The following is a 27,544-nucleotide window of genomic DNA, read 5'->3' as shown; positions in this document are numbered from 1 at the left end:
GAAACAGCAGCAAAGCAGCACTGTATTATAGTTCAGATTCGTGAACAGCAGGAATAGGGACAGAGGCCTGAACTGAGAGCTAGTAGAGATAGCTGAATGTAGCCCACCAGCCCTGTAGACTAGCCTGCCAGTGCTTGGTAGTCCTCCTAGTTTTGAAGTCCCAGATGGGCAGCTAAAACAGGTATGTTGAGCCCTTGGCAGGCTGCAACGCATGACTGGTGGACCATGTCAGGCCTGGCATCAGGAGACAACATATTTGAGCAGATACTAAGGCTCCAGTGGGGGCCATAAATTATACTTCTGTTGTTCTACCCTTCAAAAAGTGTCTGGGTCCAAGAGTTGCCATTTTAATTTCCCACAATGCCCTGGAGTGATGGTACATTGGAGGTGCTTGGGGAAATTAAAATGGTGGTGCCTGGACCCAGCTGTCTGGTGCTGCCATCAAGTAAGGCAGAGGAAGCTCACCGACATAAGAGAAGGCCAACCATAGGGTACTTTGCCCAGCCCTACCACGCAAATCGGGAGCTAGCCCTGAACTACATTCATCTTGATGAGTTTAGTACAGTGATTCAACTGTGTATCAGTGAGAGAGGCAGAAATATCAGCAACAAGAATGATTATAATGAAACATCTGCTCAACTTATAGTATGCTTTGGTGGGCTCATAAAACAAGTTATAATGTGTATCTTTCTTCACAAAAAGCTCTTAATAACATGTAAATATTTTGCTGGTTTCTCTCCGCAGAGATAACAGAGTTGTCCATTAAGGAAGTTGTGCAGGTAAGGTTGCTCTATGTCTTGCTGAGCCTTGCCTTATATAGCCAGGAAGGAAACTAGAAGCAATTTGACTAATTTTCGTATGCTCAGGATTAACATTTTATAAAGTGATTATCAGTCAGCTGGCATATTCTATCAGCAGCTTCTAGACTGTAGAGGAGGCATAATGTTTCTATATTTCAATCAACATCCTTCTTCACAGCCTTCTTGTCTCCAGCACAACAAATGTCAGGCTGGTTTAACTTTTAATGACTTCAGGAGTGACGGGTTGTTTTCCTGTCATGCAAAAAGGAATCAAACATGTTGAGTTTGAAGGGTTTTGCCCAACTGAGGAGAAATGTTTTGATGGGCCACTTATGTAAAGATGTAATCTTATGTCTTTATATTTTTATCCCAATTCATCTTGAAGGTTCATAGCAGGTAAACAAAACACACCTTAATAAAATCTATAGAAATATTGAGAACATAGGCCTAGACCTGGCTCTGGACCCAAATGCTTATGATTTCATTCACCTTTATCCATCTTTAGACAATTGATAGTGCACCTATACATGTTTACTCAGAAGTAAGTCCCATTGAATACAATCAATGGGACTTACTCCCATATAAGTGTCTAGGAAGGGTATGATCCTATAACCATGTTAATCCAACAGTTATTGCTGTGACATAGAATGTTTTCATGTTTATTTCTTAAAAACATGTTTACTGATTTATTTAGAAATGGCTACCCTAAAAGTCCACCCCGACACAAGGCAGCTTCCAAAGTGAAACACAAAAATACAATAAAAATAATGGTAATAAAACAAATGCAACCAAGAGCATAAAATTGCCATGACTAGTACATACAACAGGAGTGGGCAACTTGTGGTCCTCCAGACATTATAACTCCCATGATCGCTCACCATTAGCTATGTTGGCTAGTGCTGATGGGAGTTGTAGGCCAAAACATCTAGAGGGCAAGTTGTCCACTTCTAATATACACACACAGTACATTAATGATTCCTAGCCTGGTAATGACGATGGTAGTGGTAATGGTTATTACTAGAACCCCGAGATCCACAAGTGGGTGCCAGATGCAAAGTAGTTGGACATATCCTAGGAATGAAGGGACAGAGTGACTCAGAGCATATATTCAGTCCAGGAATTGTGATCAGTACCAGAACCAAACTCACAAGTCCTTTCACACAAAAATCCACACCTGGTTTTCTCTGTAGCGTTCTTTTTCAGCAACCCACTTTAAGGTGGGGCAGGGGAAGCTTTGAAGTTATTGCTGTTGTTAGACAATGGGGAGTCAGAAATCCTGAAGATCTACCAATAGGTCCCAGTCTATCTTCTTTCCACCCCTACTTTAAAGAAATCATCTTCCCTGTCTGTGACTAAGTGAAGAACTGTGCAACTCACCAACTATTTTAACACGGAGCTCTGCAATAACTTACAACTGTGTCTCAGTATTGGGAAAAAGGCGGGATATAAATAAACATAATAATAACAACAACAATAACAACAACAACAACAACTGTGTGAAAAGTGAGAACTTTTCCACATTGGCACATTCTGTGATGCTGATCTTCAATTTTGCAAAGTTTAGCCTCACTCGTGTATGTATGTATATATGCATGTATGTATCTTCCATGTAATTTCCCCGCAGGTTGACACAGGATTTGGGTAGAGTAGAAAAGCATTTCCAGAATTTTCTTGGCAAGGATAGACTATAGCTCTATAGTCCCTTGCCCAGCAGATGTTCCTAGCAGATGGTAATACCTTCTTATGCCTGCATTATAAGGAATCGCCAAGATTTCTTACTAACTCATTAATTATGTTTCGCAAGCCATGTTTTGGCATCTTAAGTACAGCTAATTATGTGCAGATTCTAATCTTATTCTATTTTTTCCCTTGTAATTAATTATTTCTTCATTATCTACAAGCAGCTTTCTTCACTTCCCCAACAGATGTCTTTTTAGAGAGCAGATGTTGCCACTTTCCTGAAAGACTTCACATCTGACTCACTGAGTGGAGATTGCCTTGCAGTTAGATGTGAGAGTATTTTTAAAAAATGAAGGAACAAATGTACTGAATGTTCCTTTAGATCATTAAGCAAATGTCCAGCATGACAAATGGAATCTTTTCTGCCACCTTTGCCATTAAAACTGTGCTTGGCAGAGTTAAGTGAAAATCACACAAAGAATGAATAGAAGCTATTGCAGCTTTCCCCCACCTGGTGCCCCCCAGCTGTGGCAGATTACAGTTCCCATCATCCCCAGACACACTAACTGGGGACGATGGGAGCTCTAGTCCTCGGCACTCAGGGATGGGAAAAGTTTAAATATCCCCTCCCTGCCCTCTGAGATCAGGGGATGGGATGGGAGTCTGTGTTCAGGTGATGTTTTCTTCACTGGTGTTAGCAGGAAGGAAATATAAATCTGTACCACATTCGCTGAGAGGAGGGTGAGGTTCAAGTCTCTTCCACCACAGTTATCCTGATATAGACCACTTATACCTCCCCACTGCAGCAATCCTGGTACAGATCTCGGTTTCCTCACTGCTATTAGCCTCAGGGTAACAGAGACCATGCCCCCAGCAGGTAATGGCTTATCAGCTGGATGGTTGGGGAATGTGAGCAGGATATCCTGTGGCTCTGCAGGCCAGACAGAGAGTGGCCAAGGGCAGTGGCTTGCCCATATGTGTCCTAAGGTTTTGCTGTCTGTTTAAGCTACAATCTGCCAACACATTCTGGATGGCAGTGTGCTGAAAGAGACATTTCAAAGAACTCAAGTGTAAGAATAAATTTTCGTAGACTACAGCCAGAAGACTTTTTGTTGTTTTTGCTGCAATAGACTAACACAGCTACCCTCTTGAAGATGTAAGGGTTAATTTCTTAAAGCCAGAACTTGAAAACCTCTTGCCTGGAAATAAGTTTAGATCTCATTATTTAAAGACTGCTTGAGATTACCTTCTGGGGACACATGAAAACAAAAATTAGACTTTAGTAGATATAACTACTTAATCTGATTCAATTAAGATTTATTAATCCTTCATTTAGAGCCTGTTATAACCGTTATTAGTGATAGACATAATTACATTAGAGTTAATCACTGTGTAAGCCTTTAAACTGATTAGCAGGACTAGAAAGAGACAATGGCAATTTAAACTGATTAAGGAGCAAAGGATTGTCTGTTCTTGTACATGAACATTCCCACATATTCGGGTGATATTCTGAATGAAATCCTTCTGTGCCTTAGGTTTAGGCCAAACTGCAAGGAACAAACTAGACTGGCCTGTATTTTCTATGACAGCCTTCCCCAACCTGGTACCTTCCATTTGTTTCAGACTTCAATTCCCATCAGCCCCAGCCAGCATGGGCAATGGTCAGGAATGCTGGGAGTTGTAGTGCAAAACTGCTGGAGAGCACTGAATTGGGGAAGATTGTTCTATGGGCTGTAGCTTAGCAGCAGAGCACAGGCACTGTATGCAAAAGGACCCAGGCCCAGTTTTCTGGCATCTCCAGATAGGACTGGGGAAACCCCTGTCTGAAATCCTGAAGACCTGCTGCCAGTCAGTGCAGACAATGTTAAGATGGATGGAACAGCAATCTGACTGAGTTAAAGTCAGCTTCCTATGTTCCTCTACTGTTTGTCAGGCCTAGGCTAAGCTCAAAGACAGACTATGGCTGGGGGTTTGTCCTGCACAGGCAGATTGACATCCAAAGTGTCAGAGACAGATGACATGGTTTAAAATGGACCAATGGTTGGGTTCTGGAGCAAGCAAACAGGGAGGGGACAAGGGTTGGGGCAAAGTGAGTCTGTTCAGCAGCTTGTCCCAATGACCAGGTGCTCAGACTGAGGAGCACCTTGTCATTTATACAGTCTGGTGGGTTCTGATGGCCTGTGGGGTCAGCTGACAATATTTAGGCCAGTACTGAAGCCTAAAGGACACTTTTGACCCCAACTCTGGAGAGTTTATTACGCTGGGATTAAAACTGGATACTATCATCCATTAACAACCCCAGGAAAAAATAAATACATCTATAAATAATTTTAAACAGGCTCTTAATGTGAATGCAAATGTTTCTTTGGTATACATTTGATTTTCTTGCTTGCTTTAATAGCATTCACATGTGACACAAAAAGAGAGACGCTCAAATGCACCGCTTAAAGACCCTTGGCATGTTACGCAGAAAGTGTGTAGAGGGGGGAGTGGGATAGCAGCTACCAGAGGCATGAGTGCCGGTGCTTATTCAGGATTTGGCCTGCACACCCATCTCTCCCTCTGTCAGTTTTATCCAGCAGCAGAAGGCTGTGAGCTACACCACATTGAAGCAGTGTGGGGAATGTAAATTGACACTCATTCTGCCCACTGCCCACTGACTGGGGTGGGTGCGGGTGGGGAGGGTACATAGACATCAAGAGAGGCTACCAGAGGACACATCTCCTGGGAAAACATGTTCTAGTTCTAAATAGAAGCTCTTCTAGTTCTAAATCAGTGTCTGATGTCGGTAATGGACTGGATGAAGGTGAACAAATTGAAGCTTAATCTAGATAAGACAGTGGTGCTCCTGGTCAGTTGAAAGGCAGATCAGGGAATTGTGTTGGATGGGGTTATACTCCCCTTGATGACACAGGTTTGCTGTTTGGGTGTGCTCCCTGGATTCAGGCCTTGAACCTGGATGCCCAAGTTTTGGTGGTGGCATTTGCACAGCTGAGGCTAGTGTGCCAGTTGTGCCTATTCCTAGAGATGTCTGATCTGGCCATAGTCACTCATGCCTTAGTTTCATCCCATTTGGACTGCTGAAACATGCTCTATGTGGGGCTGCCTTTGAAAAGTGTTCAGAAACCGGAGCTGGTCCAGAATGCTATGGCCAGACTGGGGCCGGCTACAGGACTTCCTTGTTAAAACAGCTTCACTGGCTGCTGGTCTGTTTCTGGGCACAATTCAAAGTGCTGGTTATGACCTATAAAGCCCAATATGGCTTGGGACCAAGCTGCTTAAAAGATTGCCTTCTCCCATATGAGTCCCAGGCATGGTCTCTGAAGGCACATGAGGCAGCTACCTTGCTGAAGCTAAGCAGGTCTGGGTTTGGTCAGTGCTTGGAGGGGAGACCACCTGGGAACCACACGTAGCCACCTTGAGTTCCATGATGGAAGAAAGGTGGGATATAAATGAAATAAGTAAATAAATAAATATGAGCCTGCCTGGGTTTTAAGATGTTCAGAGAAAGCCCTTCTCTTGGTCCTGCCACCATCAGAGGCCCGTTTGGGGGGTGGGGTGGGCAGAGAGGGTCTCCACAGTGGCTGCTCCCAGTCTCTGCAACTCCATGCCAAGAGAGGCTAGGTTGCCCCCCTCTGTTGTCCTTCTGCCAGCAGACAATGATGGTTTTATTCAGGCAGGCCTTTGGCATGTAAGCTGGACTGTTGCTGAGGAGATTTTAATTTGTCTATTCATTTTATTGTTGTGTTTTTAAAAGCATATTAATGGATCTGTTTTTATGTTGTGTTTCAATTAAGAGTTTGTTTTTAACCTGTAGTTTCTTATTGTTAGCTGCCTTGAGCTCCGTTTTTAGTGGGAAGGTGGGATGTAATTAAATAAATAAACAATACATAATAAAATAAACCTGAGGCTGGCCTTGTACCTGGTACCAACATTATGATCTTTTAGACACTAATGGAACAATCTCATGCATATCTCACTGAATTCATTGGGGCTTATTCTGAGGAAGGTTTGCATGGGATTGAAGCCTAGGCTGAGTCCATCCTGTTCACCTGAATTTTTATTTTTAACTAGCTGTAACTTTTATTGGTATTTCAGCTGTTCATTTCAGTCTATACTTTAGTGGTTTTTCTGATCCGCTTTTTATTCTGAATGTTAAAATATGCTTTCATGTTATTTTTGTGTGTGGAATTATTTTGCTGATATTTTATATTTTCATTTAGAGTTTCTTCAACACCTTGATACACTATTTCCAGTGGAGATCTGGGATAGAAACATTCCAATAAATCAATAAAATGATGGGCAACAGACATACTGGGCAGGCCTGCGCTAAACAGGTGAAAAGAGTCTGCTTAGAATGGAGCAGAGAGAAATAATGGCATAAAAATGGGGAAATTAGTGATGCTTGACTCTGTTCTGTGAAACATTTATGGCTGTGGACAAAGTTGAAAGAGAATCCCACTGAAGTGACTGGAACTGCTCCTACACCCAAAGTGGTTTGCTGGATGAGAGCGGACAGCTGGAAGGTACCAATGAGAATCTGGAACTACATAACCTGACATTCATGGTGGAGTATTTTTGTGGAAGAGAACAAAAGCCAGGTTACGCCATGTGTTCTCCAAAAGAGCATGAGAGTGAACACTGCAGTTGAGAGGAGAGGGTTTCTCCAAAGGAATGTACAAATACAGATGTTTGGCTCTACTGAAACTTCATTTGGCCTTGTATTAAAATATGGTGTTAATCAAGAGTGTCTTATAAATTGAGATGAGTGCTGCAGCTGCCTCTTGGGTCTGCCAAGTGGTGGCCAGACATTAAAGAGGTCTTAACCAATTAGCAGAGTCCCCTGTCTGGTGGGTGTGGCTGGACTTTGGCCCTGTGCATCCTCAGCCAAGATGCGAAAGGAAACCCTTGTGGTTCAAAGGCATAACTTCTATCGAGAGAGCCAGGAAAGATTCCCCCTCTGGCTGAACCTGTAGGAAATGTGCTAAGCTTGTCTCAGCTGCAAACTGTTTCCTGCATATCTGTGGCATTTGTTAGTGTTCTCCATAAGGAACAGGGGGAGAAATTTGCACGTAAATGTGTATGGAACTTTACTAGTGGAACAGCATTCTGGGGAATGTGTATTTGTTTCCGCTAAACAACTGTTACCAATGTGTTTCAGGAATACTCTTTAAATATTTTTAGTTTAAAAGACATATTACATCCATAGGATGCATCAGACAACCATGGCCCTCCCCCTGCCCTGAATGCTGGTTTTTGTACTCATTTAATTTGGGAAAGAAAAAAACCTTTAAGCAGTGGTGTAGTGGTAAATTTTGAAGTGCAGGCACTCATCCTGACAGTCCCCATAGGCACCCCCCCCCCCCGGAAGGTCCAAAACTTCAGGCTGCTGTGTTGCTCAATATCAACAAATCAATTCTAGCAGGTTTCATCCCTGCCAGGAGCAGGTGTTATTTTTGGTAAAGCTAATAGATCTGAATTGCCCTTTCAAGACCAAGCCATCCCCAAATACTTTGCATTACAACAGGGAACAATATATTGTTGCAGGAAAAATTCATTCTGTGAGGATTGTAGCTAAGCTCAGATAGAACAGGGAATTCTGGGGTGGGGTGTGGGGTGGATAGATGATGCCAGTGTCCCTGCTAATAAAAAAGTAGTGGTGGTGTGTTCCCTGAGAGCCCTGGCTCCTCTACACCACTGATATACACAGAGACAGTTCCCACACATGCAAGAAAGCTTCCTGTTGTTTTCAAGGTTCAGGGCAATGCCATTTTTGCACATGGAACTGCCTCCAACTCTGCTCAGTAGAGAAGTCCAATCACATAGAAATTTGTGCGCACACAGGACTGCAGAGGGAGCTTTGGATCAGAGCCCCTGAACACACGATTTCACCCTTTCTTAACTGTTCATTATTATTCCTTATCAAATGTTTGTTGAGGAAGGCTGAATCTACACATAGGAGTTATACCGTTATCATATCGTTATCATAACTATTGGTGCCCACTGGTGTCATGTGTACCAATAGTTATGATAATGGATAATGGTATAACTGCTATGTGTAGATTCAGCCGAAGACTGAGTGACAGTGACTACATTGCTGGGATTTAAGCCTTGGTCTCCAAGGTTCAAATATAGCACTTTTTCCTAGACTGAGGCTGGATCTACACTTACCACCTTTTTTCGCTTCCAATGAGGTTTCACTGCTCGCCTTTCACACTACGCAGTACCCGCCTTGAATTGGAACCGGAATTTCCCACTTCCGTGCTCCCACTTTCAATACCCTAATATCTCGGTATTTCCCCTTAATGTGCTCTGATTTTCTGCCTTCGCTACCATATCCGGTCGTAGTCCCCTCCCCTGCCTGTCCATATACAGCAGTGTTTATATTTCCCTCCTGTCCAATCACAGCTCTCGACAGCCCCACGCGTCCTTCCGGCTACTGATCACATAGCTTCCTCAGCAGCCCCCATTTCCTCAGCAACAAGCAAAGGGCTGGATGTGCGCGCACTTGTCTGATCTCGGAAGCTAAGCGGGGTCGGCCCCAGTCAGTAGTTGGATGGGCGACCACCTGGGAATCAGGCTTCCTGCACTGAGCAGGGGGTTATTCTATCCCTTCAAATAAGATTAAGTTTTACCCCCTCCTATCCCCTGCCCCAGATGTTTTTTTTAAAAATTAAGGCGTTATCCTCGCAGAATCGGGTCTTCTCCGCAATTTTTTTTTCTAATTCAGGCATGATCCTCGAAGATTCAAAGTTGTGAAGCTTCACAACCTTGAATCTTCGAAGATCATGCATGAATTAGAAAGAAAAAAAAATCGCGGAGAAGCCCCGATTCTGCGAGTGTGAACTGAGCTCGCACATTCGATGAAGCACTGCAATGGGGAAAATGGGTGAGTGTGAATAGTCACGTTTTAATGCGAGAGCGTTTAACCAGATGGGACACCGAATTCGTTGTGATGGCAGGCGCAATGTAGATCGGCCCTGAGTGGCTCCAAGCTATATGGTTATAATGTACATTGTAATGTGCAAGGGGATTTGGTGGTGAACTTTTTACAGTGAATGGATGAGCTGCTCTGATGTCATAGAAGGGTTTCTGGCTGCTATTGGCTCAGCTGCTTCGACTTTACAGAAAGCTAGGCTAGGAATTTGGAGATGCTTAAGATTAAGCATGAAGCAGGTTTAGGGATGCAGGGCAGGGAGTAAGATAGGAGATTTGAAACAGGGAGTGATCCAGAGGAACAAGGGCAAAAGGAGAAAGCCAGAGATGAAGGCAAACTGGAGAAAATGCCAGGAAAATATGGCCAGGAAGTGTGCAGATATAAAAGCCTAAGGATCACATATACTGCTTTAAATATCTGGACAGCCATTAGGAGTGTTTCTACATAAAACTTTTATTGTGTGTTCGTGATTGCTCACTCATGGTAGTTTGTGGGTCCTTTACACGATGTCTACATCCTCCAGTGCCTCTCCCATGCTTTGTAACCATTATTATGTCCCCCCCCCCCCAATGAAGAAACTGGCATGTTTTTCTGAATGGCGTTATAAAGCCCTATGTAATCACACAATTCCACTATACCACAGCACCAACTAATGGTTGTGTAATGGAACATATAGAAAGGCAGAGAAAGAAACCCCCCAGAAAAAAAGAAACATAAAGGAGCCAATCTTAATCCTGCAAAGAATCTGGAAGCAGAAGCCCTGGTAAAGGTGCGGGATGAGGCCCCATGTAGAAATGCCTTTAGTGTCAATGACATGTACTGGTGCTGTTGGGATAACATTTGGTTTCCAACAACTGAAATGGCATGGAAATGAATTGGGTCTTGGACTTAATTTGTGCCAGAGCACACACTCTTGCTGAGATCCTTTTTCACCACCTGGTCTGACACTAATGCTGAAATCTATGCAATAGTCATTGCACTAAGCTATTTTGAGTATACCCAGAGGGTCAGATCCAAAGGTGCCTTGCATGAGTGGAAAGGCACTTCTGCTTGTACAAGGTGCCTCTAGAATCCTGTTGATTTCCCCCTCCCACTGCAGCCTCCATGTCCCATCCCACATCATTCTGGAGGGTCCCTGAGCAGATTTTCTTGTGGTGCAGGAGTGCAGAGGGGGAGGAGACAGTGGGGAAGCCTGCTGCAGCTCCCACTCCCAGTCACCACCAATACAGTCAGGGTTAAGGTGTACATCAGGACAGGTGGCAGAACATGCAGGTGCCATGGCTTTCAAGAAAACCTGAGAAAGCTACCGCTTTCTTTAGAAATCAAGCACTGGATACGCTCCATCCTAAGCACATCTTTATTGAATCTGCACATCTTTCCATGGCACTGTAAATCTATGTTGGCAGATGTTTCAAGAGAGAACAGTTTGAAGGGAAATGCTCCAACATTTTGACCCCACCTCCCGCAAGTCAGATTTTAGTAATGAGATCGATCGTTTAGAGCTACTGTGGTTTTTGTTTGGGTTGTTGTTGTTTTAAACCTATTTAAAGATTCTGAGGATTTACAAAGGTTATATATTCCCAATAGAACAGTAAAAAAGAAACCTGTCTCTTGCTTCCCTCCTCCTCGTTTGCCCTTTTGTTGTCATACACAGTAAAACATTGGATGTGGTATGCACATTATTGGGGATTCTCAGCAACATGTGCTTTACTAATTATCCTAATTTGGCTTCAAAAGTCATTAATACTTCATTAGCCAGACCATGCTCGTTGATCCAGTTGTTGTTTTTTGAAAAAGCAACTTGAACAGAATACTCAGCCACAGACCAAACCTCTGGGGGAATTAAAACACGATCTTATTATATATACTTCGACAACTTTTTTTCCCCAACATAAGCTGTGTCTGTGCTCAAGTCAAAACCATCCATTACTACTAAAGAGGGAGAATGAGGGAAGATGAGCTTTGTTTTGGTGGGTATGTAGTATTATGATATGCCTTTTAATAAAAGTTATGATATAGGTGACTGATCAGGTCCTTTCACCAGTTGGCATGATATAATAGTATTCATAATTCTTTATTGAAAATGTTGCCAGTTTTATAGAATAGGGATCCCCAACCTTTTTGGACCTGTGGGCACATTTGGGAATTTGAGACCATGCTGTGGGCACCACCACAAAATGCCTAATCAGCAGATCACCACTTTAGCACCTACCTGTTGCATCTATGGATCTTAGAATCCTGTTCAGCAAAAACTTTTGCTTCATGATTATTGGACACAGCAACATCTCTTTAATAAGAGGTTGTCTAATTTGTCTAATTGCTGGTGGTACAGTACAGCTAATGTTTCTTTTAAATTATGTCTAGTAGTTGCTTCTTTTTTGGGAGGAGGTTTTTACACAGATAAATTTTATACTGGAACAGTCTTTAATAATCACTGATGTACATACTCTTTTAAATGATTTACCTGCATCATGGAAATTAACACATGGTCAGCTTAAATGGATTCTCTGCATCCTTTTGACAGCTCAAAGACTGATCTTAAAACATTGGAAGGATAAACACTTACCTCCTATAATGCAATGGATTGAGGGCCATACAGTGCTATCAGTATTTGAAAGGGTGGCATATAGATACCCTTTCCATGTATGGATAGTAACAAAATGGAAAATAAATAAATAATTTTCAGGTGTCTGCCAACATCATGTTGGGGACCCATTCACGGGCCCCATTGGAGGTGCTCATGGATGCTATGGCACCCATTGTCAGTTCTTGCCAGCTGATTGCAGCTGGAGGTGAAAACTCATTAGCTGATAACAGGGTTGTAAACCTGTCCAAGGCTGAGAGAGGAGAAAGGAGGCTAGAGAGGGGAACTTTACCAGTTCAGTCAAATCCAAGGTGATGCGGTGAAGAGAAGCCCATTTGCCAGTCCAAAGTCCAAAACACAAGGGAATACGAGCAAGTCTGAGGTTCAGGGTTGGGGTTGAGGCAAGGCTGACGAGATCCGGCATGTGAAAATGACGTTGTTCTCCAACAGCCTTGCCCCTGCCTGCTTCCTGCTTTTAACTGCTGTGTCCTGAAGCAGCTGCTTGCAATCAGTCCTCTGGCCTCTTGGAGCCTCTGTGTCTTAAATGGAAAGAGGCTTGCCTACGTTGTTCTTTTTACATGCAGCCGCCTTCGCTCTGTTGGGGTTGGTGGAACTTTGCCCTCCGATTCCTCTGGGGAGGCTGCAGCCAGGCATGGGGAGGGGTCAGGCTCCTTCTGTGCTAGTCCCTTCCTCTGGGTCTGGAGCCTGCCATTCCCCTTCATCCTCAGAGGAGTCTGAGGGAGGCATGACACCTGCTGGTTCCACATTGGGGGCCATTGCTATAGAAGTTTCCTGTGCTCAGAATATTCATGAACATTCTAATAACTAAGGGATAAGATGCACATTAGGGATGCAGAACCTAAGGCCCGACAGACAAATCCAGCCCACTTGGAGTCCCAATCCAGCTCCCTGGGGTTCTCCAGATGGCCAGGTCTCTTCCCCTGGCCCCACCCACATTGCCCCACCCACCAATCGGTCAGTAGTTTCCTGTTTTTGTGCAGTCCCCCTGCTTTCTAAGAGGTTGAAATGCCTCTCCCAAGGCTTAGTTGCTGGCAGGAAGAGCTTTAGGCTACCATATTCAACTTTTACTTTCAGCCCTGCCCCCTGAAGCTTCTCTGAAATGGAATTCAGCCCTCAGACTGACGGAGGTTTAGGTCTCCTGACATACGCATAGAACGTTAAACAACAAAGAGGTTCTGTGAGGAAATGAAGGTTCATTTTAGCTGGAAGAAAGCCAAATCCTGCCATGCACAGGAGTATGCCCCCCCTCTAGGACTTCTCGGAGTGAGAGAAGATCTACATCTCAGTAAGACTGGGTTTTCCTCAGAGTGCAGGTTGGGCTGAGGAGTCCTACTGAGGAGGAGTCTTAGTTGCAAACCAGATCATAAGTTGTAGAGGTTAGTTTCCAAAAGGTATTCCACACAGGTAACATGGGTATGGAGAGAAGATGAGGTAATGCTATTGGCGGAGCTGAAGAACCAGGTAAAGGCTAGCAGGGTCAAACAGGGGCAGGGCAGTGCAAGGAGTGGAGCCATGAGCTGCTTAGATAGAGCTCAGTAAGCATGCTAAAGGGAGGACTTTTAAAACTCCTGGCACTTACGAGCAAAGCCAAGGGAACTCTGCAACCTTGGGGACAAAGGAGCAATGCGGTCCCTGAGGGTGCCTGACCAAGTGCTGGGAGGCTTCCCAACCCAAACAGCTTTTGCAAAGGCTTGTAAACAGATTCTCTACCAGCTTATCCCCCAGAACTTTACTGGGGGTCATGGCAAGCTCAAAAAGCTTTCCTCCCAGAAGTCTCAGTGTTGTTAGGAGCGCAAATGGTTTCTGTTGTCCCAAGGCTCAAGAGCAGCTTCCCCCAACTTGCTGTCCTCCAGATGTGTTGGATAGCTACTCACATCATCCACAGCCAGCCATGATGACTGATGATGGGAGTTGTAGTCTAATACATCTGGAGGGTGGCTGGTTGGATAAGGTTGCCTAGAGTCCAGAGCTTCTTGGGTTACATGGAGTCTTAAAAAATCTCACCTTTGGGGGTGTTTGCGTAGCTGTGTCTGAGCTGCAAGTAGCGTCCAGTACTTTCATAAGAAACAGAACTACACATTCTGTGCACTTGCAGACCCATGTATTACATTCTGAGCTATAGAAGAACTTCAAAATGGGGTAACATTTGATTCGGATTGCATCCAAATGTTCCAAGCCAAGCAAATTCGCATTCTGAACCAGGGAAATATGGCTTAAGTGACATCACTATTTTCAGTGAGATGTGTATGCTCTATGGTGTGTGTGTGATTAAAAAAAAAACAATTTTAGACTATTCTAAATGCTGGCATTATACATTTTCATGGTTTTCTAGTTTGCTTTAGTTGGACTGCATGAGTGTGTTGATGGTTGCACTTTGTGTGATTGTAAGCCACGTTGGGCATTCCGTTAATTTAGCGAGATATATGTTGATGAGGCAGAAGAAGATATATATCAAGTAAAAAACTAAACTCAAAAGGTCAAGTGGTCGAGCCCACTCCAGGTTACAATTTTACATGCGCCCCCAAACTGTATAACAAATGTCTTTGCATTCTCACTTTCCAGGAGCATCAGCAAAGAGCCAATAGGATGTATCTGTCTTTTTCCAGCTCCCATCAGCTGCAAACACTCTAGATACAATGTCATACATTCTGGCTGAAATCTTAATTTAAACAAACAGAGTCCACATGCTAAGGAAACAGACGTCCACAGATGATTGTGTGACAGGGGTTTTGTGTTAAAAAAAGAAGAAGAAAAAAGCGGCTCCACTTCAAATGCTGTTTAGCTTCACATGTGCACAGTGAAATGCAGTAAAGGCCTGTCATGTGCTTCACCCTGTCTTAACATTAAGCAGAGATACCATGTAGTTCATAGGGTAATAAAAAGTAAAGATGGAAAAGCCCTATTAGATCATCTAGTTCTGCAGTCTGCCAATGCAAGGTCATTCCCTCTAAAATATTCTTAATGGCCCTGTCCAGTGGGCATTTCAATGTTTATGACATCTGTGAGGGGTACAACCTTTGACTTTATAAACTGGCTTTATCTGCACAGTTTGCTTTCACAACGATTGTGGGAGAGATGATTTTACATCAAGATCTCTGTCCCCATCTTCTTCGTGCAGTATTTTCTGTTCTGCTTCTCTTTACAGCCTCAGAACTGGGATATAAAGGCCAAAAAATATGCATGGTGTGGAGAATGTGGATAGGAAGACATTTTTTCTTCCTCTCTCAAAATACTAGAACCCAAAGGGATCATCCCATGAAGCTGATTGGTGGGAGATTCAAGACAGATCAAAGGAAGTACTTCTTCACATAAGTGCATAGTCCAACTATGGAATTCACTACCACAAGTGAAGGCCACCAATTTAGATGGTTTAAAAAGTGGATTAGACAAATTCATGGAGGATAAGACTATCAATGGCTACTAGTCCTGATGGCTATGTGCTACCTCCAGGACCAGAGGCAGTATGCCTATGTATACTAGTTGCTGGGGAACATGGGCGGGAGGGTGCTGTTTTGTTCAGCTTGTGGGTTCCCAGTCAACAGCTGGTTGGCCACTGTGTGAACATAATGCTGGACTAGATGGACCCTCGGTCTGATCCAGCATGGCTCTTCTTATGTTCTTACAAACAGAGTTCGTCAGGGATCTGGATGATTGTAGGGCTATCTCTCATATCAGACCATATCCTTGTTGAAAATATTGCAACCTTGTCTGCAACTTACAGGAAGAGAGCAGTGTTGCAGATAGTTAATGCATGGGAATTTAGACCACAGGTAGCCTTAGGATCTCTATAGCCTCCAGTGTGGTTTCCTTTAATTTTTCTTTCCCCTTCCCTCTCCCCACTCCCTTCCTCTCTCTCTGACCTCCTCCATTGCTGGGAGCACATATGTGTTTGCTCTCTTGCTCCTGCCTGTTTAATGGAACACAAAATGGACTGAACAAACTCCTTTTGAACCTCTGCGCTGTACCTCCATCTTATATGCAAGAATATTGTGAGTAAACGATATTATGTTTTTTCACTAAAGAAGAGTGTGGTCTCCTAAGATAGCCTTATGTGCATGCTGGACTGGTAAATGCTCATTTTGATTTGCCTTTTTGTTTTTCTTTGTTAAACTGCCTTTCTAACCAGAGGCATCTGCTAAATAATCCCATCAATCCTTTGGTCTTCCTCTTTCCTGTACCTGTTCTTCCAACTTCATTTCTCCATATTATCAGGAGCAAGATACGGGGTGGAGCGAATGCAATTTTAGTACATTCCCTTCTGCAACCCTCTATGCCTCCTTACTTTGGACAGTTGGGATGCTCTGTGTGAGGCTTTGTCCCAGTTCGGGGGGAGCTATAGCCTTCGACACCAATTCTGAGTCAGAAGGGGATGCTGTAGAATCCCACCCAGCTGTGGGAAGCCAGGAGGCTGAGAACTCAGTTCTACCAGGCCTCCCACTGGCTTGCCAACTGGGAGGGTGGAGATGCAGAACATTGATCTGGCCTATCTATCTTCATAGCCAGGGACCTTACCTTGGCAGAGGCCCTGCTTCTCGAACAGGGGGGCCTTCCATGGGAACAGGGCAGCAGAAGGAGGTCTCTCCAGGAGAGGGCAGTTCAGGGGTGGCTCTTTTATGGCATCATCAATTAAAGAGGGTGGAGCTCAGGGCATCCCATGAGGTGCAGCAGTCACCTAAGAGGCAGGTTTCCCTGCCAGGATCGAACGTCCGATACTGGTCCTTAGTGGCGACTCCCCTGTATTTAATCCAGAGCCTTTAGCAGTAGACTTTCCTAGAAACAATGCCTGGATAGTCTGCAAAGCTTCCCTATGTTGTATTGGACTTTCTGAAGTTATTGGGATTTATTCTGCCAGCTTGAACCAGGGCTGCTTGGGGTTTTGTTCTGGTGCTCATGAACTGAACATGTTCTAAGTCTTATGTTGTGAACTGTTATCTGTGGACCTTTATTGGGGCTGTCAAGGCTTAAACCTATTTACTGGAATTTCTGAAATAAAAAGTTTTACTGTGAATTGGGCCTCGTCTTGGGAAGTCAGGTCCTGATGTTCTGGAACAGTGTGGGAGGTGGCACTGGGGGCTACAGAGGAAGGGGGAAATTGCCCAAACACCCCCCCCTTTACCACCAGTGGGAGCATTCTGAGTGGAATTCCACTTGGATTTCATTGCCAATGGAAGCAAACTCTGGAGCCAACCCATTAAAGTTGATGCTTGATTTTTCTATTTGTTTAAATTGAGAAAGTAAGATTATCCACAAAGGAACTTGTAAAGATATGACTTGGCTTCTTTGGTCCAGAACATGGAGGAGTTTCTTTAGGTTGCTAATTGACTGACCTCAGAAGAATTGGAGTTGAAAACAAGCACATGCCAGGAGAGAGGAGCTGATTCACACATTACCTTTTTTTATTTGCCCAAATTTGCCCAAATTTGTCCTTATCTTTCTCTGTCATCATGTCTCCAGAATATGGATATGAATTTGTCCCAGATGTGTGCATTTTTTATTCACCCAACTTTGTCCCAGTTATTACTGGCTATCACATATCCCAACTTTTAATATGAATGTGTCTCATATTTGGGTGGTTTCACGTTGATTACCCTAATAGGTGTGCACTACACACTACTGCCTACGGATGACTTCAGGTATCTACGACTTAAAATAAATATCCAACTGGTAATCACTTGGTTTACAGAGAGCATAGTAACAATGCAACAAAATATTTGCCTGTTTCTTCTAACATCAGGCTTTTTGCAGGTGGAGCACTTCATGAATGGAACGGAGGACTAAATAATACATTTGTGTGTAATGGTTTGTCTCAAAAAGAAATCCATTCTGTCATGCAGATTCTGGCTGATGTTGAATTTATACTTACACTGAAAGACTATTAAATGTTCAAGCTGCCAAACCCACTATTTTTCCCCTGTTGACCATTTTTATCAGACTTTCACACTCTTTAGACCTTCAGAATAATCACGAGAGAAGTTAATGATGTAATACTTAAGTACTTGGCTAACATTGTTATTTTACTCCATGTTCCATTTAATTGATTAAAAGATAGCAAAAACGTAATAATGAAATGGATCTGCAAAGAGATATCCCCCCACCCTGGCTTAACTTTTCTTTAAATGGAGCTCCATCTCATCTAATATGCTGAGGTTTACAATATATGAAGTAACCAGCCTCCCCCCCACATGTGAAACTAAGTATTTGGGATTCAGCCCCAAATATTTCAGATCATTTGGCCTGCATATCAGACTACCAGCCAGTCTCATAGATGTCAAAATAATGGGTCTCATGAATCCTTACATCATAATTTTATGCTGTGCATGTACTCCATCTAACACTTACTCCTGCTTGGCTTATTGTCAAGTACTGCAGGATCTTGGATTATTCTTGTTTCAGCCACTCACCCTTACTTAGCATCAAACTTTACACTTAATAACATTAATATACTGACCTGATTCACACATAACACTAAGCCATGGTTTATTTAACCCATGGTTAACCTATTGTTTCTTGCCCTACCCAAAGTTTGTCTGGCAGACAGTTGAACCAACTGTGGTTTGTTTTCTCAAACTCTTGAGTTCTTCGTTTTCCTCCTCCTTCACCCATTCTCTGTAGCTGAAATGCTTTTGCAGTGCTGTAGTACTGGCATACAGAGTGGCTGTTTTTATTTTTTTAAACCACTCTTTCCCTCTGCCTTTGTAGCCTGGAGAAACAACCCACAGTTCTGGGTTCACACGTAATGACAACCCATGACTCAAACAACCCACAGCTCACAATCTTGGGTTGTTTGTGGTTAACAAACCATGGTTTGTTAGTGCAGCTGTCTTTGCACAACACTAGAACCCTGAATTTAACAGCTCACACCGTGTGTTAACATTATGAGCCTGACAAACCTAGCCAGTGTCTCATTGGTGGAGCATATGACAATTGTGCCTGCTTACTGGGAAATGTGCCCCTTTTTAAACAGGTACAGCTTACTAGGAGATAACTTGGCAGGCACACCAATTGCTGTGTGCATTTCTACCTGCAGTGTGTGGGCAGTACCAAAGCAATGTGGGGCACCTGCATATTACAATGCTTTGGAGTGAGAATCAACCAATGCAAGAGGCTTCAACCCATGTAGCGGTTTTGAACTTCAGGCCCATGGGAACTGCTGGAATGTGATCTCTGAGAACTTCTCTGCAATGGAGTTTGTCCCTTGAGCTGAAAGAGATTCAACATCCCTGCCATATAAGTTAGGCATCCCAAATCTTTGAAATCAGTTGGATTTAAGTGGTTAGCCACATGTGTAAATTCTACCGATTTCAGTGGGGCTTAGGCATGCCTACTGCCCTTCCTCTAAGTCAGGGGTGGGGAACCTCTGGTCCACAGAATTTTCCTATCTGTCCTCCTGAGGCATCCCCTCCTTGGCCCTGCCACCCATGTAGCAATTAGGCATTTTCAAAAGCTTCCATTGATTCCCCACCCCTACTCTAGGTTTACCCTACAATATAGGTATGGTTGGAGCAGATGATTGCCCTTGGAGAAGTGCCTACCATTGGGCAGTACAATGCAAGACTGTGTAGCACCACTGCTGTTTGGTTTACTGGCCACCATAACACAACAAAACAATGAGAGAAAACAAAGCTAATGCTATACATTGTCCATGGCAAGAAAGATGATGGGATTTGTTAAGGGCACAGCAATCTCAGACTCACAAGCATGTGTCCTTAGAAGCACAGCCTGGATCCTCAGAGAAACATATATGAGATTTATGATTTGATGCGTGAGTGACTCACTCACACAACACATGGGGCTGAAATGAATTCTTTGAATGTGGGAGAGTGAGAGTTTAAACATATATTCAGATTTGACAACTGGGCCTCATCTCTACAATGAGCCAAGCCTTATTAGAAATTCTTTCTCTTAACAACTCAGATAAAACATTTCAGCTAGTGCCATATCTACTGAATCTGAAGCAGCACTGGCTGTTCTTTAGAAAAAAAAGACCGGTAATCATTCTCCCTAGGGTTGTCCTTATAGAATCCATCTATCCAAGACTTCCTGACTCAGCTTTGATTATTCTCCAGCTCATGTGACATCAAGTCTCTGTCACAACATACAGTGATGTCAGTTTTGAATTGGCTCTTGAACTTAGGATTCAGTTTTCCTATCTTGGCAAAGATGTCGAACACAAACGAGCATGTTCTAGTCCCTCCTTTCCGCACCATGTAATTGGATCTTCATTCAAGAAGAAAATAAATTGCATACGCAAAATTATCTGGCTTTTAAAGCTGGACCTGGACAGCTCCATCTTTCTACAGCCAAAAAAATCTGAGTGTACGTTCATTTTCTTGTGAATGAATTCTTTCTCACCCAAGGAGCCAGTTGTCGGTTGTCTGTCATATGAACAAGCAGAAGTAATTTTCCCTTCATTTGCATGAATTGTAAACTTTATTGCCTACTGGTACCACTACCATTGGCTAGTTCACAATCCTCTACTTCACTGGTCAAGAACCCTTTTCTGCCAACCCTGATATGATATGCTGTCAGAACCAGGGAAATAACCCATTCAATTAAAAAAGAACCTCTTGGAACATCCAGGTTGTTCTTTTGTGTCAGACAGCCTATTTCTTCCTGATGCTAGGTGCTGTCTAGAGCTGCCCAGAGCCCAGATAACATGTGGCAGACAACCTTTTGAGAGTAAAGGAACGATGTACATTTTTGAAGACCTTGACGATATAATAGCTGGAGCCAAGCAGTGTAGAGAAAATTTCCTTATGGAACCTTGCATTTTCTAGGGTTTTGTGCTTTTGTCAGTTTTGGAAACATTTTCTTCATTTTAAATGTAAAGGAATTACCATGTAAACACTGAATTTAAAAATAAATAAATTCAACGTTATTTTTAAATTATAATTCTGTGCCTTTTAAAGACACATTTACTTATTCACTGCTATAGTCATGTATGGAAAGGAAAGGTTCCTCCTGTGCAAGCACCAGGTCATTACTGACCCCTAGAGGGACGCCGCTTGCGCTGGCGTTTTCATGGCAGACTATAGCGGGGTGGTTTGCCATTGCCTTCCCCAGTCGGGACTACCTTTCCCCCAGCAAGCTGGGTCCTCATTTTACCGACCTCGGAAGGATGGAAGGCTGAGTCGACCTGAGCCGGCTACCCGAGACCCGGCTTCTGCTGGGATCAAACTCAGGTCGTGGGGAGAGTTTCGGTTGCAATACTGCCGCCTACCACTCTGCGCCACCGATATTCAGATGCTATTAGTGCAGCAGCATAGCGCAAAGGTTGTTCAAATAGTGAAATAAGCATAAAAACTGGTGGATATGTGCAGTTTTGTTTGTGGAAGAATGGAACAAGTTGCATGTGTATGGCAGTGCTTCAGGGATTCATGTATGTTACATACTTATGTATATACAAGATAAAACACTTACCTCCTGCAGTAAAAGACATAGGTAGTCTAAATTCAGTCCCCAGAGACAAATTAATTAAAAATGCTAGTATATGAGTGGGAACTAAACAAACATGAAAGAGATATGACTATATTGTACCTTCTAATTAGTACGTACAACAGGGAAGCCTCCTCGTCATACAAAAGGAAGATGAAAGGAAGTAACAGGGTTTGGCTTTTTGCCACCATGGGTGCTTAGTGCAAAAAAAAAAAAAATTAAAAATGCAGACTTCAAAAGGAAGTTTGTGCATGTTTTGGATATAGGTTTCTAACCTAAATGAATGCTAATGGGAGGCTGAGTACTTATGATAGGTTTTCCAGTCTGTCCTCCAGTGCTTCTTGTGTGGTGCTCTGTCCCTGAGGGCTGTCCCAAAGAGTTCAATGGGTGTACCTATATGGCTTGTTTAGACTGGAACAGGATAGGGAAAAGGGGGGTTACACATTATAGAGGTCCCATGCAAGCTAAATAGAGGTATGAACCACTCCTTTTTGCCCTGTCATTAGATAAGCACTGGTGTACACTTACAAAGCTATCTTGCTTTCAGCTGCAAGTAGATAAATAGGTACCGCCTCGGCGGGAAAGGAACAGCGTTCCGTGCACCTCGGTGTTCAGTCATGCCGGCCACATGACCACGGAAGCGTCTTTGGACAGCGCTGGCTCTTCAGCTTAGAAACGGGGATGAGCACCGCACCCTAGAGTCGGACACGACTGGTTGGGGACACCTTTACCTTTACCTTTTTACTTGGGAGACACTTGCAAATGGTGGCAAGGCTTACTCCTTGGTAATACTCAGTTTGCAGCCCAGAATGAAATGAAGTAGTTGTTGTAATGAATACATCAATGTCAACTTCTCTATGAGTAAGTGGTTCAGTCCTCAATGAATAGGAACAAGATTATATAGAAACAGCCTTGTACGTGTGCAAGGTTTCTAGTCATGCTATCTTACTGATTTGGCTGGCTGTTAATACATTGGTCTTGGCAATGTTTGTTATGGCTATAACCATCTATTTAATCAGATATTGATAATGCTCCTCCTCCTTACTCACTCAGAGCAGCGGGATAGAATGAATGGAAGTATATGTCACCTGACATCAGACTCTCTTTTCTTTCTCACTACTGCTTTTAGACTTCTCTAAGTAAGGATCCCATACTACATCCAACTGCTTAACTGTTCAAGTTGTGTTACTATTGGGAGGAAGTCTTCGAAATTCCATGTTACAAAAACTGCACCACTGCTGGTCATCATCCAGTGAAACATTTATGGAGATGAGACATGACAACCACAGCGTTACACATTTTTGAAGTAACCAAGGTGATCAGACTTCATTCCAAACTGGATTTTCCCATTTCCTGCAAGAGATATTTGGAATGGCTAGTTTTTATGTGCAAAAAAAGTTATTCAGGTTTCCTGGGCTTATGAGACAGTTGATCTACAGCTGTGAAAAGAGGGTGCAGTCATTCCTAAAGGAGGCAAGATGAGCTTTAGCCTTTGTATGTGATCCAGCTTTTTGTGTTTTGAACAGAGAAAGTTTGTGTTTACTGAGTGTTTCCCGTAGTGGTTTGCAATAATGTCTACCAGTCTGTCTTTCACAAATCACTGATATATACCTTCTCATTGATGTTATGAACAGACCGTCTTGATGACAAACTCATTAGCTTTGCTTATAATCTCTAAAGCAACCAGAGCACTTCAGTCTTCCCTCAGTGGGTTTCCCATCTCATTCACAGCATTACAAAACATCTGAATGGCTGTATCATAGGATCAATTGGTGGATGGCAATGATTGATGGCATTTCAGATCCTTATTGAGAGAGGAATAGGCCACATACTCTTCAGACACTTTCCCAATGTGACCAACTTCAGGCCCAGAAACACTCCAGTGCTGATATTCTCTAGGATTTAATGCATTATCTGTCTTTTTGATGAGCCAGTTGTTTCATTCATACTCCTGATCTAGGACCATAGCAGAAAAATACCATTTTGTTCTCTGAGCAGCCAATTTTCCTTGCTAAAAGCTCTTTGTTAGATCAGAGTGAACTACTTTCAGAGTCACCAGGTGAAGTGTAGAGAACATTGAGTTTAGAGAACATGGTGGAATGTGTGGAACCATAGAACCATTCACTTCAAGGCACTTATATGTTGGAAGTTCTCTATACTCTCATAAAAATGAGAAGTTCCAGTTCAAAAGCAAAGCCCCAGCACAGAAATCGAGGGGATATTTGCATTTAATATAATGATGTGCAGCATAATATTGTAATTTCATTCCTACCATAAGTAGGGACGGGTGAGAATTTTGTTTGGTTTGCAGTTTTGCAAACTTACGACATTTGCACTCCTCTAACCTCTATGTGAACAGTTGCACTCTAAACTTTTCTGAATGTTGTGAACAAGTTCATTGATTAAAAAATGCACACAAAATGCACATATTAGGAACAAATATGCATGGATCACTGCATACTATGGGGAAATGTGCACATTTGAAAAACTGCACACAAAATGTGTGCATTAGATAATGCACATTCAAAACTGTATGCAGTGCTGTGTGAACTTTAAAAGGCAAAATTAGCAAATTGCAGTGGAAACAGAGAGGAACAAATGTAATTGTGGAAATCTAATGAGCGGAGTGAAAGCAAACTTGACCGAATTACCCAATCCTAATATGTCTACGTAATATTAATCATACATCATTGCTAATATTTATTATGCTGATGTTGTTAGTATTTATTATTTGATGTGCTTAACACAGGGGTAAGCAGGAGGTAGACCTCCAGATGTTTTGGACTTCAGTACCCAGCATTCCTACCCATTGGCCATGCTGGCAGGGGCTTCTGGGAGTCAAAGTCCAAAACATCTGGAGTTCTACCTACTGCCCATCCCTGGTTAACACATGATAGGGTAAATGCCACTACAATTCAGTTGGGGATATAGAAATTTCAGGGATTGGAAGGAGCTTTTGGGGTGAAAAACATATTTTTCAATGGAACAATGGCACTTTGAGGCCTTTGTACTAAAGGAAGAAAGACCTAGTAACATCTATTTCCTACCAAATTAAAAATGAACTTAATAGGAGCTTTGTTGTCTAGTTACGTGCACTGGACAGAAACATGCCCATTCATGACCAGGGAGAGGGTCTTCTCAGTGGCTCCAGAACTCCCACCCAAGGGGGTGGGGGCTCACCTTGCTCCTCTTCTGCTGCAAAGCTAAAAACCTTCCTGTTTAGCAAGGCATTTAGGCATTTAAGCTCCTCAACTGATGTGTGCTTTAACTTGATGCATTGAATTGTTTTTATTGCTGGAGGATATTTAATTTTTCAGTTGTTTCTTTCTGCACTTTCCTGCTTTCAGTAATTTAGTATTTTTGTTCCATTTGTTTTTAACTTACTGCTGTTAGCTGCCATTCAAGGAAAGGTGGGATATAATGCACACACAAATTCATATTTACATTACAGTTTAATGTTAGCTCTATATGGTTCAGATTTTATGGTTCCATGGTAGAATCTGTGAAGCAAGTATGCAGGTCACTGTGCATCCCTTGGTATGCTTCCCCCCACAACCCCACTGTAGCATGTGAACAATTCCTCACATTTTGTACACTCTGCTGCTCTATTCTTTTGGGCTTCTTTTTATAAGAAGATTTTAAAGCTATTCTAAGGACTAGAACAGATAGGTGGCGGTAGAGCACCCAAGGTTGGGGGATGTTTATGTTTTAGAGCTTAAGAAAAAAAACTCTGCATGTCTCCCCCCGCCCAAACACCTCAGTGTGATGATTACCTGTCTTTATAATTCCTCCAGGGCAATAATAGAATTGTCATCTGTAAATCTAAGAACACTGTGATGAGAGGAAGGCCCTACTGTCTCTCAACAGGTCCTACTTGCTGGTTATAGTAGTGCTGCTATCTTGCTGCAGCCATGGTATTTAGTTACATCATTGTAGTCTTATTGCCTTTTCTTACCTACCTGCTGTGGCGCCTGATGATCTGTTCAGCATTATTGACCATCTCTATATTTATCTGATTGGCTGACAAGCTGATAACTGGCATTTCCTCATGGGCCATGTGCACAGACTCACTTCTGGCAAACAAAGCCACAATGTGGGTGGGAAAGGATGGTGGCCATGGAGTCCCTTGCGCATTGAATCCCTTCATAAAATCCATTTCCACATGGAATCCATTACAGAGCAACAATTACCACATAATTGGGGGAGGGGGGAGAATGGTCATCTGGATATACTTGGAGAGCGTCTGTGAAACTTCTTCTGGAGTTTATGGTAAAATATGCAGCCCAGTGTCTTCTGGCTCTAGGTTTTGTGAATAGTTTGGATCTTAGACAAAGCCACATGCGTCTCTTGAATCTGGGGATTATATACAGTATGCATTCTCACTGAGCAGCACCACTTCGGATTCTTTCACCTCTTACCCTCTCCCCAGCAAAAGGACCACCATCTCATTCTTGTTGTCCCAGGATACATAGGCTTTGTCACTGTGTGTCCCTCTTTCTGCTACGTATCTTGTGAAAAAGTACAGTCAAGTTAATCATTACATTCTATTTTCCACAGCATGATCAATAAACAGGAATGCTGTTTAAGGAAGATGGAGTAGGTGGGGTTTGCTTCATAATACATGCAATTATTCTTCAGAAGCACATATAACTCCAGTTGTTGTGAGATATGAGAACCAGTGTGGTGTAGTGGTTAGAGTGTTGGACTGGGACATGGGAACCCCAGGTTCTAGTCCCCACTCGACCATGAAGCTGTCTGGGAAATTTTGCTCCAGTCACTGACTCTCACCCTAACTTACCTCACTGGGTTTGTTGAGAAGATAAAACAGAGAGGAGGAGGATCATGTGTGCCACCTTGGACTCCTTGGAGGAAAGGCGGGGTATAAATGTAACAAGTAAATAATAAATACATAGGAAAAAATTAACCACAGCAACTGTTTTAAAAATATGTTGCTTGTGTACACTTTTAATCTTGAATCTATCTATCTATCTATCTATCTATCTATCTATCTATCTATCTGTGTGATCCTCACTGTGAATTCACCATGACATCTGTAAATAAGAAAGATTGTTTCATAATATGCATACATTGTAGCACTGTTCCTCAGTTCACTGGAACAGGCCATTTTGACCATTTGGGGAGGGGGAGAATCTGGGGGTATGATCTTAGGGCGTGAGGGAAGTATTAACAGTATTATCGGGAGGCTGCACATCTGGGTGGGGCAGGGGGAGAACAACATACTGTATGGTCTTGGATGACTAGGCTCACTCCAGAGAAAGCTGCCATGGTAAAGTTAAGGTAATGTCTATTTCTTTTTTTAAATAAGCAAATCATATACGCTTAGAAACTAGAGCAGATACACATTAGCACAAGGGTAGGCAGCATGGCACCTGTGGGAACCACTGCAGGTTGCGCCCCTTCTGGAAATGCACATTTTTGCTCAGGTCAGAGCTTGCCCCTGGAAGCGTGATATCATGGTGTCATGTGGATAGGGGCTGTTGGGGCTGGCCATGCACACACAGCCCCTATAGACTACCTTTAGACATTTGTATGGATATACAGCAGGGGTGCAGAACCTCTTTCAGGCTGGGGGCGGCCAGTGGTGGATGGGGCAGAAGGTAAAAGGGGTGGGGCCTACTCAGTTGAGTCACGTCAAGCAACCACTGATGGCTTTTGAAATGTGAAATTTTTATCTTGGCTTATTTATGCTAGTAAGGGAGCAATCCTATGGGGATAGGCAGCTGTCTCCGAAGCTGGAGGCGACTGCCTATCCAATGCAGGGTGGGAGGAGTGCAGAGGGGTTCCTCTCCTCCATGCTCCAGTTGCCCTGTTTTCGCAGCTAGATGGCTGATTTCGTTTGTCTAGCCGTGGGACTTTGGAGTGGGGGGCAGGAGGTTGGATGACACATAGGAAGTGTTGTACCAGGAATTCTGCGCTCCCTGCCCCCGTGAATGCCTCCTTTTGCCCTGTTCTGCACTGCTCATCTAAGTGCAGAGCCCAGGGATAATCCACACCTCCTACAAGGTGGCAGGGGAGGGGGTGGAGAGGCGGTTTTCCAGAACCGAACAATCCTGTTGCCATCTAACC

The 27,544-nt window shown here is 43.2% G+C and overlaps 1 long non-coding RNA gene across 1 annotated transcript in view; it reads left to right on the top strand.

The window, feature by feature from the left end:
- Window positions 1-7,308, top strand: part of LOC146343870 (uncharacterized) — a 45,023-nt gene extending 37,715 nt beyond the window's left edge. The window contains exons 4-5 of the long non-coding RNA XR_014792570.1: window positions 745-779; window positions 6,704-7,308. This is a non-coding gene — a long non-coding RNA (uncharacterized LOC146343870). The remainder of the gene's footprint in view (window positions 1-744; window positions 780-6,703) is intronic.
- Window positions 7,309-27,544: the final 20,236 nt, after the last annotated feature.

This window comes from Heloderma suspectum, chromosome 5 (assembly GCF_057233095.1).
Source record: "Heloderma suspectum isolate Gila_16-S chromosome 5, 16-S_ref, whole genome shotgun sequence".
NCBI classification, from domain to species: Eukaryota; Metazoa; Chordata; class Lepidosauria; order Squamata; family Helodermatidae; genus Heloderma; species Heloderma suspectum.
This window is presented reverse-complemented; position numbering and strand designations above follow the sequence as displayed.